This window comes from Podarcis filfolensis (genome assembly GCF_964270895.1).
Source record: "Podarcis filfolensis genome assembly, chromosome: 16".
Taxonomy (NCBI): domain Eukaryota; kingdom Metazoa; phylum Chordata; class Lepidosauria; order Squamata; family Lacertidae; genus Podarcis; species Podarcis filfolensis.
In genome coordinates, this window is record NC_139620.1 from 12,901,206 (window position 1) to 12,913,399 (window position 12,194).

General features: G+C 47.3%; 1 long non-coding RNA gene across 2 annotated transcripts in view; it reads left to right on the forward strand.

Moving 5' to 3' along the window:
- LOC310752151 overlaps positions 1-3,305 on the forward strand; it is a 43,769-nt gene extending 40,464 nt beyond the window's left edge. For both annotated transcript variants that reach the window (XR_014542853.1, XR_014542854.1), the window contains exons 2-3: positions 362-467; positions 2,617-3,305. This is a non-coding gene — a long non-coding RNA (uncharacterized lncRNA). The remainder of the gene's footprint in view (positions 1-361; positions 468-2,616) is intronic.
- The last annotated feature ends 8,889 nt before the right edge of the window (positions 3,306-12,194 follow it).

The following is a 12,194-nucleotide window of genomic DNA, read 5'->3' on the forward strand; positions in this document are numbered from 1 at the left end:
TCCTCTGCCAAGAGTGGAACAGCCTGTGTATGGGACGACGTCCCTGCCCAGCCTGGCAGCCCTGCATCCATAATTCTCTGCATCCCCAATTAAGTGGCCAAGCCCTGCTGTAAAAGCAAGAGATGGGGAATTATTGATCAGACATGGCTGAGGCCGTGCCAAGTCCTCCCACTGCAGATCTGCTGCCTCCTTTGCAGAAGCTTCTCGATTCCCGGGGGAGGCTCCCCATGCAGTCCATAAGGAGTCACAACTCTACGGCGACAGCAGAAACCTCAGGCCTGACTGGGGGACGTGAGAGAGAATGTGGCCCTTGGAACCTCTCTGCCTGGCTCCCAAGACTCCCTTATCCCCTTCTCCACAGACCACACCCACTGCTGACCCTCTTTGCATCCTCCTTGAGTGCTTTTGCCTGGCCTTGAACTCTGATTGTGACTCTTCTGTGTCCAGATATGTGATAGAGAGGTGGGGTGAGTATGTGTGGGAACTAGCTGATTGTGGCATCCGTTGCTCTTACTTCTGGCCCTCCCCTCCCACTGGCATGTGGCCCCCAGCAGGTTTCCCATAAGGGAATGTCACCCCTGGGCTACAAGAGGTTCTCCACCCCTTGCTCTAGAGACACTGAACTCCTCCTTTGCCACAACGAAGACTGCCTAGATGGAACCTTTGGGGGTGAGCAGCACTTTTGCTGCAGCAGCAAGGTTGACTTTTTTTCTTTTCCTGCAGTGCCTTACTGCTAGGGATGGGATTAGCCTCCTCTGCTAGGACTCACTCCTTTCCTGTGAGAAGTTCTTCAGTCTTGAATGGAGCCCTGGACCACTTCATCTTCACCCATCCCCTTTATGCTATAGTGGGATGCTACAGAAATGGTCCATGCTCAGAACACCAACGCTGGCAGTTCATGATGCTCACCTTAAATATAAAAGTTGACAATTAATGCCCCTGACTTGTTCTCCAGCTCAGACCCAGGTTCTCTCCTTCACTTTCCTACGGCAAAAGTGATCACTACATGATCACTCGGAATGGGAAGAGGATTTGGTTTCTGCAGTGGCCCCGATGCCTCTGTCTCCTCAGGGAAAGATCACAAGGCCAGCCTCCCTTTGGCCTGAACTAGTAACGTTACCATCCTTGGCCTCTGAAGCCACTGCTATGCCCCTTTAAGGGTCGAGGCCTCATTCATACAGTATCATAGAATTGTGGAGATGGAAAGGACCTGAGGATCTGCTAGTCCAGGCATAGGCAAACTTGGCTCTCCAGATGTTTTGGGACTACAACTCCCACCATCCCTAGCTAACAGGACCAGTGGTCAGGGATGATGATGGGAGTTGTAGTCCCAAAACATCTGGAGGGCCAAGTTTGCCTATGCCTGATCTAGTCCAACCCCTTGCAATGCAGAAATATGCAGCTGTCCCGTATGGGGATCGAATATGCAACCATGGCATTATCAGCACCACACTCTAACCAACTGAGCTATCCATTAATAGGAGTGGGGAACCTGTGGCCCTTCAGATTTTGTTGAACTGCAGCACTTATCATCCCTGACCATTGGCTATACTGGCTGGGGCTGATGAGACCTGGAGTCCAATAACATCTGAAGCTGCACAGGCTAAAGGAAGCCGAAAACCCATTTAAGGCTCAGGCAGAATTTGCTCGTGATGCTCAAGGCTTGCAGCCTCCACTGGGAGCTCTCCATGGTGCTAACTCATTTCCCACCTCCCTCCTACTCCTCTAACTTTGCATGTAGGACCTGCATAGACTACAAAGCGTGTGATGCACTGTGACTCTGAGTGAACTTGAAGAAGGGGGTGGGGAGGGAGGGAGAGAGGGAGGGAGGGAGGGAGAGAGAGAGCAAAGAGCAAGCATGATGCTGCAATGGGTATTGTAGCAAAGGCACATTGAGACAACTAAGTCTCCCACACATTTCAGCTCCAAATTCACCTTCAGAACAAAAGGGTGCATGTAACAAAACATTGCATTGTACAATCATTCCAAATAGAAGTGATGCTGTTCAGGATTCCAGTCAGCCACACCTTCTTTCAGGATGTTCTAAGCTGTGAGGGGCTGAAGCAGGCATTGTTTTTAGGGGTCGTGTTAAGAACATGGCCAACCAGATGCCCATGGGAGGCTCACAAGCAGGACCTGAGTGCCAGAACACTCTACCCACTTCTGATTCCCAGCGATTGGGATTCAGGGGCCTCCTGCCTCTGGTAGTGGCAGGAGAACATGGTAGCTATTTTGGCTATAGTCACTGATAGCCTTAACCTCCATGAATTTGTCTAATCCGTAGTTTAAAGCCATCTACGTTGGTGTCCATCACCATCAGAATCTGTGTCTGGCTGCCCCATGTGGTGAATCACAGAACTGCAAATGGCAGCCTTCTTAGTGCAAAGAACCGTCCAGATTGACTCCACCTGCCAAGCCTGATTATTAGATGCTACTAGTCAGGGCTTCTTTTGCCAACTGAGCCTTCCTTAAGCAGCATGTTCTTCCTGAGCTCTGGTCTGCTCCTGCATCCTTATGTGCGCTCTCTCTCTCTCTCTCTCTCTCTCTCTCTCTCTCTCTCTCTCCTGCTGGTTTGCTGGCTTGATCCTTGCCTCTGCCTCTGGGTTTCTCTTTCAGTTCTGCCTCGCACCTCAGCCATGATTCCTGGGTTCACCCCATGCCCAGCTCTGATACATGTCTTGCTGGTATTAAAGAATGCATGTGCACCCAAAGAAAGAGTACTCTTAGTGTTCAAAAGTGTGCATGTGTAAATGAAAGAAAAAACTCGCCAGCAAAGTCAAGTTGGATGCAACTCATAGCATCACATCCAAATTCCTTTCCAGTGGCTTTGGCATTGCATACCTGAAGGAGCATCTCCACCCCCATCGTTCAGCCCAGACACTGAGGTCCAGCTCTTAGGGCCGTCTGGCAGTTCTCTCACTGCAAGAAGTGAAGTTACAGGGAACCAGGCATAGGCCATTCTCGGTAGTGGCATCTGCCCTGTGGAATGTCATTCCATCAGACGTCAAGGAAATAAACAACGATCTGACTTCTAGAAGACATCTGAAGGCAACCCTGTTTTGTTGTTGTCGTTTAGTCGTTTAGTCGTGTCTGACTCTTCATAACCCCATGGACCAGAGCACGCCAGGCACTCCTGTCTTCCACTACCTCCCACAGTTTGGTCAAACGCATGTTGGTAGCTTCGAGAACACTGTCCAACCAACTTGTCCTCTGTCGTCCCCTTCTCCTTGTGCCCTCCATCTTTCCCAACATCAGGGTTTTCAAGGGAGTCTTCTCTTCTCATGAGGTGGCCAAAGTATCGGAGCCTCAGCCTCAGGATCTGTCCTTCCAGTGAGCACTCAGGGCTGATTTCCTTAAGAATGGATAGGTTTGAGCTTTTTGCAGTCCATGAGATTCTCAAGAGTCTCCTCCAGCACCATAATTCAAAAGCATCAATTCTTCAGAGATCAGCCTTCTTTTATGGTCCAGCTCTCCCTTCCATACGTCACTACTGGGAAAACCATAGCTTAAACTATACAAACCTTTGTCGGCAAGGTGATGTCTCTGCTTTTTAAGAGGCTGTCTAGGTTTGTTATTGCTTTTCTCCCAAGAAGCAGGCATCTTTTAATTTTGTGACTGCTGTCACCATCTGCAGTGATCATGGAACCCAAGAAAGTAAAATCTCCCACTGCCTCCATTTCTTCCCTTTTCTATTTGCCAGGAGGTGATGGGACCAGTGGCCATGATCTTCGTTTTTTTATGTTGAGCTTCAGACCATATTTTGCGCTCTCCTCTTTCACCCTCATTAAAAGGTTCTTTAATTCCTCCTCACTTTCTGCCATCAAGGTTGTGTTATCTGCATATCTGAGATTGTTGATATTTCTTCCAGCAATCTTAATTCCAGCTTGGGATTCATCCAGTCCAGCCTTCCACATGATGAATTCTTCATATAAGTTAAATAAGCAGGGAGACAGTGTACAGCCTTGTCGTACTCCTTTCCCAGTTTTGAACCAATCAGTTGTTCCATATCCGGTTCCAACTGTAGCTTCTTGTCCCACATAGAGATTTCTCAGGAGACAGATGAGGTGATCAGGAACTCCAGTTTCTTTAATAACTTGCTATAGTTTGCTGTTTAGGGAAGCTTTTAATGTTTGATGTTTTCTTACTGTGTTTTAATTTGTTGGAAGCCAACCGAGTCAGATGGGCAGGGTAATAATAATATTGAATAACACGCCCCTGTTTTCATCGGAGAAATGTTAGAGGGTAGGTCCCAGTCAGATGGGTGGCATCATAATAATAATTACAGTGTTTCATCCATGAATTTTAGCATTTTTTATATATCCTCCAAATGTGTGGATGTGTCTATGACCATTCCTCCACTCCCAATATGCTTCAGGTTTGTTTGCTCATTTTGCCTGAGGATGGCCACCTTGAAGAAGTCTCAGTTTGAGCTGATAAGAGTCAGAGTGTTAGTCGGGTGTTGTGTGTAAAGCCTAAGGGGGGTTGACTAGTGCCAGATAGCTACTGCTTGAAGGGGCACAGAATACTTAACTACATGGAGCTCCTTGGCAGAGGATCTGCCTTGCATGGACAAGGTCCTGGGTCCAATCCTTGGTTTCCCCAGGAAAAGCACTAGTCTGAAACCTTGGGGAACCACTGCCAGTCAGAATGGACCATACAAGCTAGATGGACCAGTACTCTGGGGCAGTGTAAGGCAGCTTCCTGCATTCCTATTTAAACCATACCTAGATTTAGAGTGTTCAGGGACTGTCATCTTACATTATTTCTGAAGGAAAGGCTGCCATTCAGTGGTGGAGCACATCATTTCCATGCAGAAGGTCCCCGGTTCAATACCTGGTACCTCCAGGTAGGGCTGGAAAAGGCCCCTGATCCGAAACCTTTGGAGAGCCTCCATCAGTCAGTGTAGTCAATAATGAGCAAAATGGACCCAATAAGTTTAAGACAGCTTCCTATGCTCTTATACATGTCTTTGTAACATAGCGGGGAGGAGGGGAGGAGGGAGGGAGATGCAAGGAACCGACACCCCACGGCAAACTGTGCATGCTCCAAATCCCAGAATTAATTTTAGAATTTCTCAGTTAAACTGGAATTCAGGAGGGAACAGAATGCATATCAGAGCAAGCCAGAGGAACAATGAAGAAACAGGGGAGAGGGAACGTCTCTTGTCCTGATTTCTGGTTTGTTTCATTCCTAAACTTTATGTTCTCCCACCCTATCTTCCGAGAACTATTTTTTCACCTTGTTTGTTTGTTTGTTTGTTTACAGAGTAAGCTCTCCACACTTTTGCCAGGCTGGTAAGTGGGTGTGGATTAGCCAGCGATGTCCTTCTACCCAGCTCTCCCAACTCAGCTAGTTGCCAATGGAGTCACTAGTTTTGTGTCAACCTGTCCTTTCTGACCACCAAACCTGTGGCTGAGTGGACCAACAGAAAGACCCCAATGGGAATTTCTAAGAGTGGCAGTGATGGTGGAGGAGCAAGGTTGCATTGGTACTCTTTGTAGAGTAGGCTAGTTTCTACCCTGACTCACACACCCCTCTCCAGCCTCCATCCAGGCAACCAAAACACATGGCCAAGAGCTCAAGAACAAATTCCAGCTCAGGGAGTAAAAATCACCTCTCAACTGTTTAAAGTGAGGCCAGTGAGGAGGGCCACAGTCATCCCCTGGGCTTGAGGTTCACAGCCCCTGATGCCAAAAGTCCACTTTGCAGCACTTCAAGCAGAAGAGAGAGCTTGAGGTCTTATCGTGGAGAGGACAGAGGACTTGGTAATGGGCATGCCAGCTTGGAACAAGGTCCCATCACTCAAAAGGCATGCTTGGGGCTTTGACACTGTGTGCATCTGACTCCTTCATCCTCCTGTCATAGATGCCTGCCCAGGGAATGATTATCACTAACAGCCATTCGGGCTGGGATGGAGGGAAAATTAAAAACAGTTTCAATCAAAGCCACCTGCAGAGCTCTGTCTTCCTCTCTCTCTCTCTCCCCTCCCCACTGGGCTTCCCTAACTGGGCTTCCTGCCAGCTCTCCCTCCCTCCCTCTCTCCCTCCCCCTGCAAATTCCCTGGCACCAGTTTCCAAGCAACAATATTTGAGATACGGCTATGAACACATGATGATTATTTTATTATATGTTTCTCCCGTCGCGTCACTGAGAGATCCCCGACGTGAAATCTGCCAAGTTAAGCACTCTGGAAATACATGCTGGGGTGGAAAGAGAGAATAATAGGTCCAGGAGCAGGGCGGGGGGTTCCTCTCCCTGCCAGCCAGGAAAGGGGGTGGGCTTGGTGCCCTCCTGCCTGAAGACTCTCCTTGGCATGTCTTGCATCCACAAGGGAAAGGAAGCATTGAAGAATGTAGCTTAGCAGATCTCTGCCTAGGGATTGTCTGAGGAACAGCAATCTCTGAGATCCTCACACCAGAAGACGGCAATGTCCCTGAGGTTGTCCCTCCACATTTCTCAAAGGAGGACACTATTCACCGCTTCCTCCCACTTCACTCGCCTTGGAGCTTCCAGAAAAATGGGAAATCTAAAGATGACTCAGCAAAGCAGAACCTGCCCCTTTTAATTCCAGCTACCTGACAGACTTGGGATGCTCACCTGCTTCCCCACTCAATCAAACACAGAGCAACAACCTTCTTCCTTGGGAGCTGTCTGTGGTCCTGAACATCGCCAGCCTGCACACCACAATAACTGTCCATGGTCCTGCACATCATTACCTGTTCCTGGCTGCTGGTGAACTCATATCCTGGATCAACCTCCTCCAGGCGTCTCCACTGCCCATCATCACAGCATGTTTTGGCGAGAGAGGAATCTGAGAGGAGCTGCAGTTTTGTCTTGTGACAGCCTCACAATACTTTCCTCAATGCAGATTTTAGCATGGGGGTCGGAGGTGACATCTTTGCATTGTGATCCAGTAAAAGGGCCTTGCAAACACCTGCAAACCAACCCCTTGCAGGAGCTCCAGGGGTAGAACCACAGAGCTGCATGCTACCTCTCAGGATACAGATTGGAGCATGTATCATACAGTAAAGGATTCCTAGGCTCCAGATGCCCAGGCTGGAATTGCCTTGCCCTGATCCAGGAGAACTATAAAGGGTTGCTGCCTATGGTCCAGTTGTGATGCCTGCATACAAGGTTCCTTCAATACTTAAGGAACAGAAGACTGAGGTAGGTTTAGGGCAGGGGTGGAGAAACCTCAGGCTCAGCAGCCAAATGTGACCCCCTCCCCAGGACTCTGTAGCTGGTCCTTGGCTACACCTCCTACCAGAGCACAGGCCTAACTAGCCCCACTCCTTGCCTCCTCAAGTGCTTTCAATTCGCTGGAATACAGCCTTGAATGTCAATGACGACTCTTGCTGGCTTGTCTGGACGAAAAATTGTCAGGGTTCTGCTAGCGTGCATCGAAACTAGCCTACTGTATGATAATATTAATTAATTTATTATTATTATTATTATTATTATTATTATTATTATTATTATTATTATTTATATACCCCACCCATCTGGCTGGGTTTCCCCAGCCACTCTGGGAGGCTTCCAACAGAATATTAAAATACAATAGTCTATTAAACATTAAAAGCTTCCCTAAACAGGGATGCCTTCAGATATCTTCTAAAAGTCTGGTAGTTGTTTTTCTCTTTGACATCTGGTGGGAGGGCGTTCCATAGGGCGGGTGCCACTGCTGAGAAGGCCCTCTGGCTGGTTCCCTGTAACTTGGCTTCTCGCAGCGAGGGAACCACCAGAAGGCCCTCGGCATTGGACCTACAAAGGTAATATTTATATCTGTTACTCCATCTCCTTTTGCCTGTAGCCCTGCACATCACAGGCATGCGGCCCTTGCTTGCCCAGATGAGAATGTGTCCCTCAGTCTGAGTTGGATATCTTTGAGAGACACTAGGCTAGCTAAAGTTGTTCAGCTGATGACATACCACCAGCAGAGAAACCCACAAGCATTGGCTTGTGGGATCAGAAGCCTTTGGATTTTTATCGGGTGGGGTGGGTTGGGTTGACATCACTGGACCCCCATAGCACCAAGAGCTTTCAGTCGTACCGTGATGTATGGCATGTGAGCTGTGCCGGCTAATCCAGCAACTTTCAAAATGACAACTCCCGAGGAATGTTATTTATTGTGCTCTCCTAGCGGAGGAACTGTGCACATATTTACCAGGACAGCCAAGCAGAAGCAGCAAACAGTCTCTTTGACTGTGCCAAGCGGACTGCTTCTGTTTGCCTCCCCCTTTCCTCTGGAAAGACTAAGCCTTAGCCTCCCTCTCCACTGCGGCTGCTTCAAAGGAGGATGGAGAGACAGGCACTTCCTAAACGCACCTGGCTGATCCAGCAGCCAGCTGCTCTTCTCCTAACAAGCTCTTCACCTTGGTAAGTACACGGATAGCTCCACGACGTTGTGCGTAAGAACAGCTCTGCTAGCTCAGGCCAATGGCCTTTCTAGTTTTCTCTGTGGCCAACCAGATCCCTCTCGGAAGCCCACAAGCAGGGCCAGAGTGCAACAGCAACTATCCCCTCCTGCAGTTTAAGAATCATGCTCCCTTTGGCAGTGGAGGTAGAGCATAACCATTGTGGCTAGCAGCCTTTGATAGCCTTATCTTTCCTGACTTTGTAAGAGAGATGCACACAAGGAAAAAAGAGTGGGGAGGGAGGAGGAAACATGAAAGCTCAGGCCTTCCCTTAAAGTCACAGTTCTTATAACAACCAGATGGTGGAATGGCTGCCACTATGTGACTGTCGAGGGAGGCCAAAGGTAGCTGGTGTCTCAGCAGAGCCAAAGGAGAGGTCCTTATTCCCTCCTCTCCATCTGCTTTGCAGCTTGCTTTAAAAACACACACACACAACAGCTTTTTTATTGAAAAGAAAAGCATTTTCATATAACCTTTACAGGAAAGAAAAATGTTCTAAAATATAACAACTGAAACATGGTAGGGGAAACCCAGAGTCAGTATATCATTATAATAGGGCTTAAGTTACTTACCCTGCAAAGATATCTGATCAGAATGACATATGTCTCTTAGGAAAACATTTAACCAATGGCTCATTATTTACAATCGAGATGAATAGATAGCAATACTCCAAAATGCTTCTTCTACGGTGGTGCTCGCTAAATGCAGTTTCCAATAACGTAATCCAACCAATTTTTCCTCTTTTTTTAAATAGAAACTTAAAATCTGCCAACGGATTTAATTGGGTGCACTAAAGTAACAGCCTGCATTCAGATTAAATTTTCAGAAATGTAAAATCTGCCAGCAGATTTAATCAAGCACATTAAAAAAAACTTCGGTTCAAATACTTCTAATCAATGAGTCAATGAGCAGCACAGTCCTCAGCCATGTTGACTCAGGAGGAAGCCCCTTTGCTTTTGTTTGGGCTCAGCTGAAGGTCTTTGGGTATGTGATTGCGCACTTCACAGGGCTGCCACAAAATGCTTTGTTCCCTGAGGTAAAGGGAAAGATGGTGCCCTTTCTCATTCCACTGCGAGAGAGCCAGTGTGTTGTGGTTAGAGGGCTGGGCTAAGGCCAGGGAGGCCAGGGTTCAAATCCCCACTCAGCCATGAAGGTCAGGGGTGACCTTGGGCCAGACACTCACGGCTTAACCTACCTCACAGGGTTGTTGTGAGAATAAAATGATGAGCAGGGAGAACCATATATTTTGCATTGAGCTCCTTGAAGGAAACATGGGATAGAAACAAAACAATACTCATCATCAACTTGCTCTGCTTCAAATGATGTATACATTTCATCTACTCACCTCAAAACTGGTAGGTATCCAGAAAAGGTGCAGAAAATGATAACGTTTTTAAAAAAACTTTCACTGACCGTTCAGATCAAACTCCAATAGAATATAGCCATAAACCAAAAGACGACTCTGCATTCACCATTTCGGCATAAGATTACCTCAATTGGGACTTATGAATGGTGAACAAACACTACATAATATTGTCCACCCAGAGTAGAAGCATGTGCAACATGAGAGTGGGAGGGAAGTAGAATTGAATGTCCATACATGATCAATACCAAATAAAATCAGACTTAGTGCTGACCTGCCAGCCGTGGTTCTGTGTCTTGATATACGTCAAGAATGGCAATCACACGGCTGCATGGTCCATAGGTTTAGATCCTCCAAGTGCCCCTGTTTTCCAGGGACACGCCCAGATTTGCAGAAGTAAATGATTTGATCCCGGAATGTCCTGCTTTTCCTGAGGATTTTCCTATTTTCATCTGAGAAATGTTGGAGGGTATGGAGTTATGCGACCCCTGAACCAAGGAGATAAGTGAATATACAACCTTTAGAAGACATCTCAAGGCAGCCCTGTGCAGGGAGTTTTTAAATGTTCGATTATTTTTTTTATATGTTGGAAGCCACCCCAAGTGGCTGGGGCAACCCAGTCAGATGGGCAGGGTATAAAGAATGAAATGCTGGTGATGATGATGGAATAGGACGCCCCTATTTTTATCAGAGACATGTTGGTGGGTTTGTAGGTTGTCTCTCAGTACTCTTAATGAGTGGGTTAGCTTTCCAGAGCTGGTGGTGTGCAGGGTAACAAACGTGATATGGATTAGAGCATCTTCCTTCTAAGAAAGGCTGAATGTAGGGGGAAGAAATGTATTTATAGTTTTCAATCCATAAAGCATTTCAAGTAGTTAGCTTCTCAACCAGTGGACATGTCCCTTCCCAAGTGCCATCATTTCTCTGCTCCAGATTATACCTAGCACTGCAATTTTTAGTATCTGTGGAACGGCACATAAATTGAAGTCAAAATCCGAAGCGAGGGAAATGGAAAACAACAAGGACAAAGGTTTTCTTCTGGGTAAATGGATGCAGATTCTCCAGCCCCCTTCTGTGGCTTTGCCCTTCCCCTTTCTCACAACGCTGGGTCAGGCCAATGGCCCATCTAGTCCAGCATCCTGTTCTCGCAGTGGCCAACCAGATGCCTGTGGAGAACCTGCAAGCAGGATTCGGGCAAAAGAGTCCTCTCTCCTCCTGTGGCTTCCAGGAACTGGTATTCAGAAGCATGGCTGCCTCAAACTATGGAATGCAGAGCATAGCTAGCATGGCTAGTAAAACTGTTTGGAATGAGATGGCTAAGGAGCCCCCCGGCCACCCATGGCAAAACCTAGAAAAGGCAAAACTGCCCCATTGTTGGGATCCACCAAGCAAATGACCTATCTTGCCCTGCGTCCTAAGAAAAATCAGTGCTAAGATGGTCAATGAGATATCAGCCACCACAGAAGCCCACAAGTCGGGTCTGAAGTTCATAGGCTTGCCAGTACTTTTCCAGCAAATAAATATTCCCTTGTGTCGGTGCTGACCTTCAAAGCCCTAAACGGCCTTGGCCCAGTATACCTGAAGGAGCGTCTCCACCCCCATTGTTCAACACTAAGGTCCAGCTCCGAGGGCCTTCTGGTGGTTCCCTCCCTGTGAGAAGTGAGGTTACAGGGAACCAGGGCCTTCTTGGTGGTGGTGCCTGTCCTGTGGAACACCCTCCCAGCAGATGTCAAGGCAATAAACAACTATTTTACTTTTAAAAGACAACTGAAGGCGGCCCTGTTTAGGGAAGTTTTTAATGTCTGTTGCTGTATTGTTTTTAATATTCAGTTGGAAGCCGCCCAAAGTGGTCTGGAAACCCAGCCAGATGGGCGGGGTATAAATAATAAATTATTATTATTATTGTATAGAAATAGGGTAGAATGGCATTTAAATCAAAACGTCAGCCTTGGTAGTGGGGCAGTGTCCTATACTACACTGGAGGGCAGCAGTAGGGGGTGCTGGCCAGACCAGCTCTTCAGATATTTGAAGACAGCAGTTACATCACATCTTCTTCAAGCTAAACACACCAAACTCCCTCCAAACTTCCTCGGGGGCTTACTTTCCAGGCCCTTGATCATCTTGGTCACCCTCCTCTGTACATGTCTCAGCTTGTTCTCAAACTGCAGTGCCCAGTTTACACACTTGCACACATAGGTATGTATTAGGAGACGTTTGCTCTAAAATGCCGATGAATTTTCATGAGGATTTTTTATTATTAAAAAGGAAAACCTGCTAATTGCTGTGGAAAGGTGAGAAACTGAAGTTAAGATTGGGAAAAACGAGAAGCCGAAAGAAAGCAACCTCAAGAGATTCATACACTTCTATCCTCAACTCACTTCCTCTCCTGCCCTTTGGAGCTTTACAGACAGCCCAAC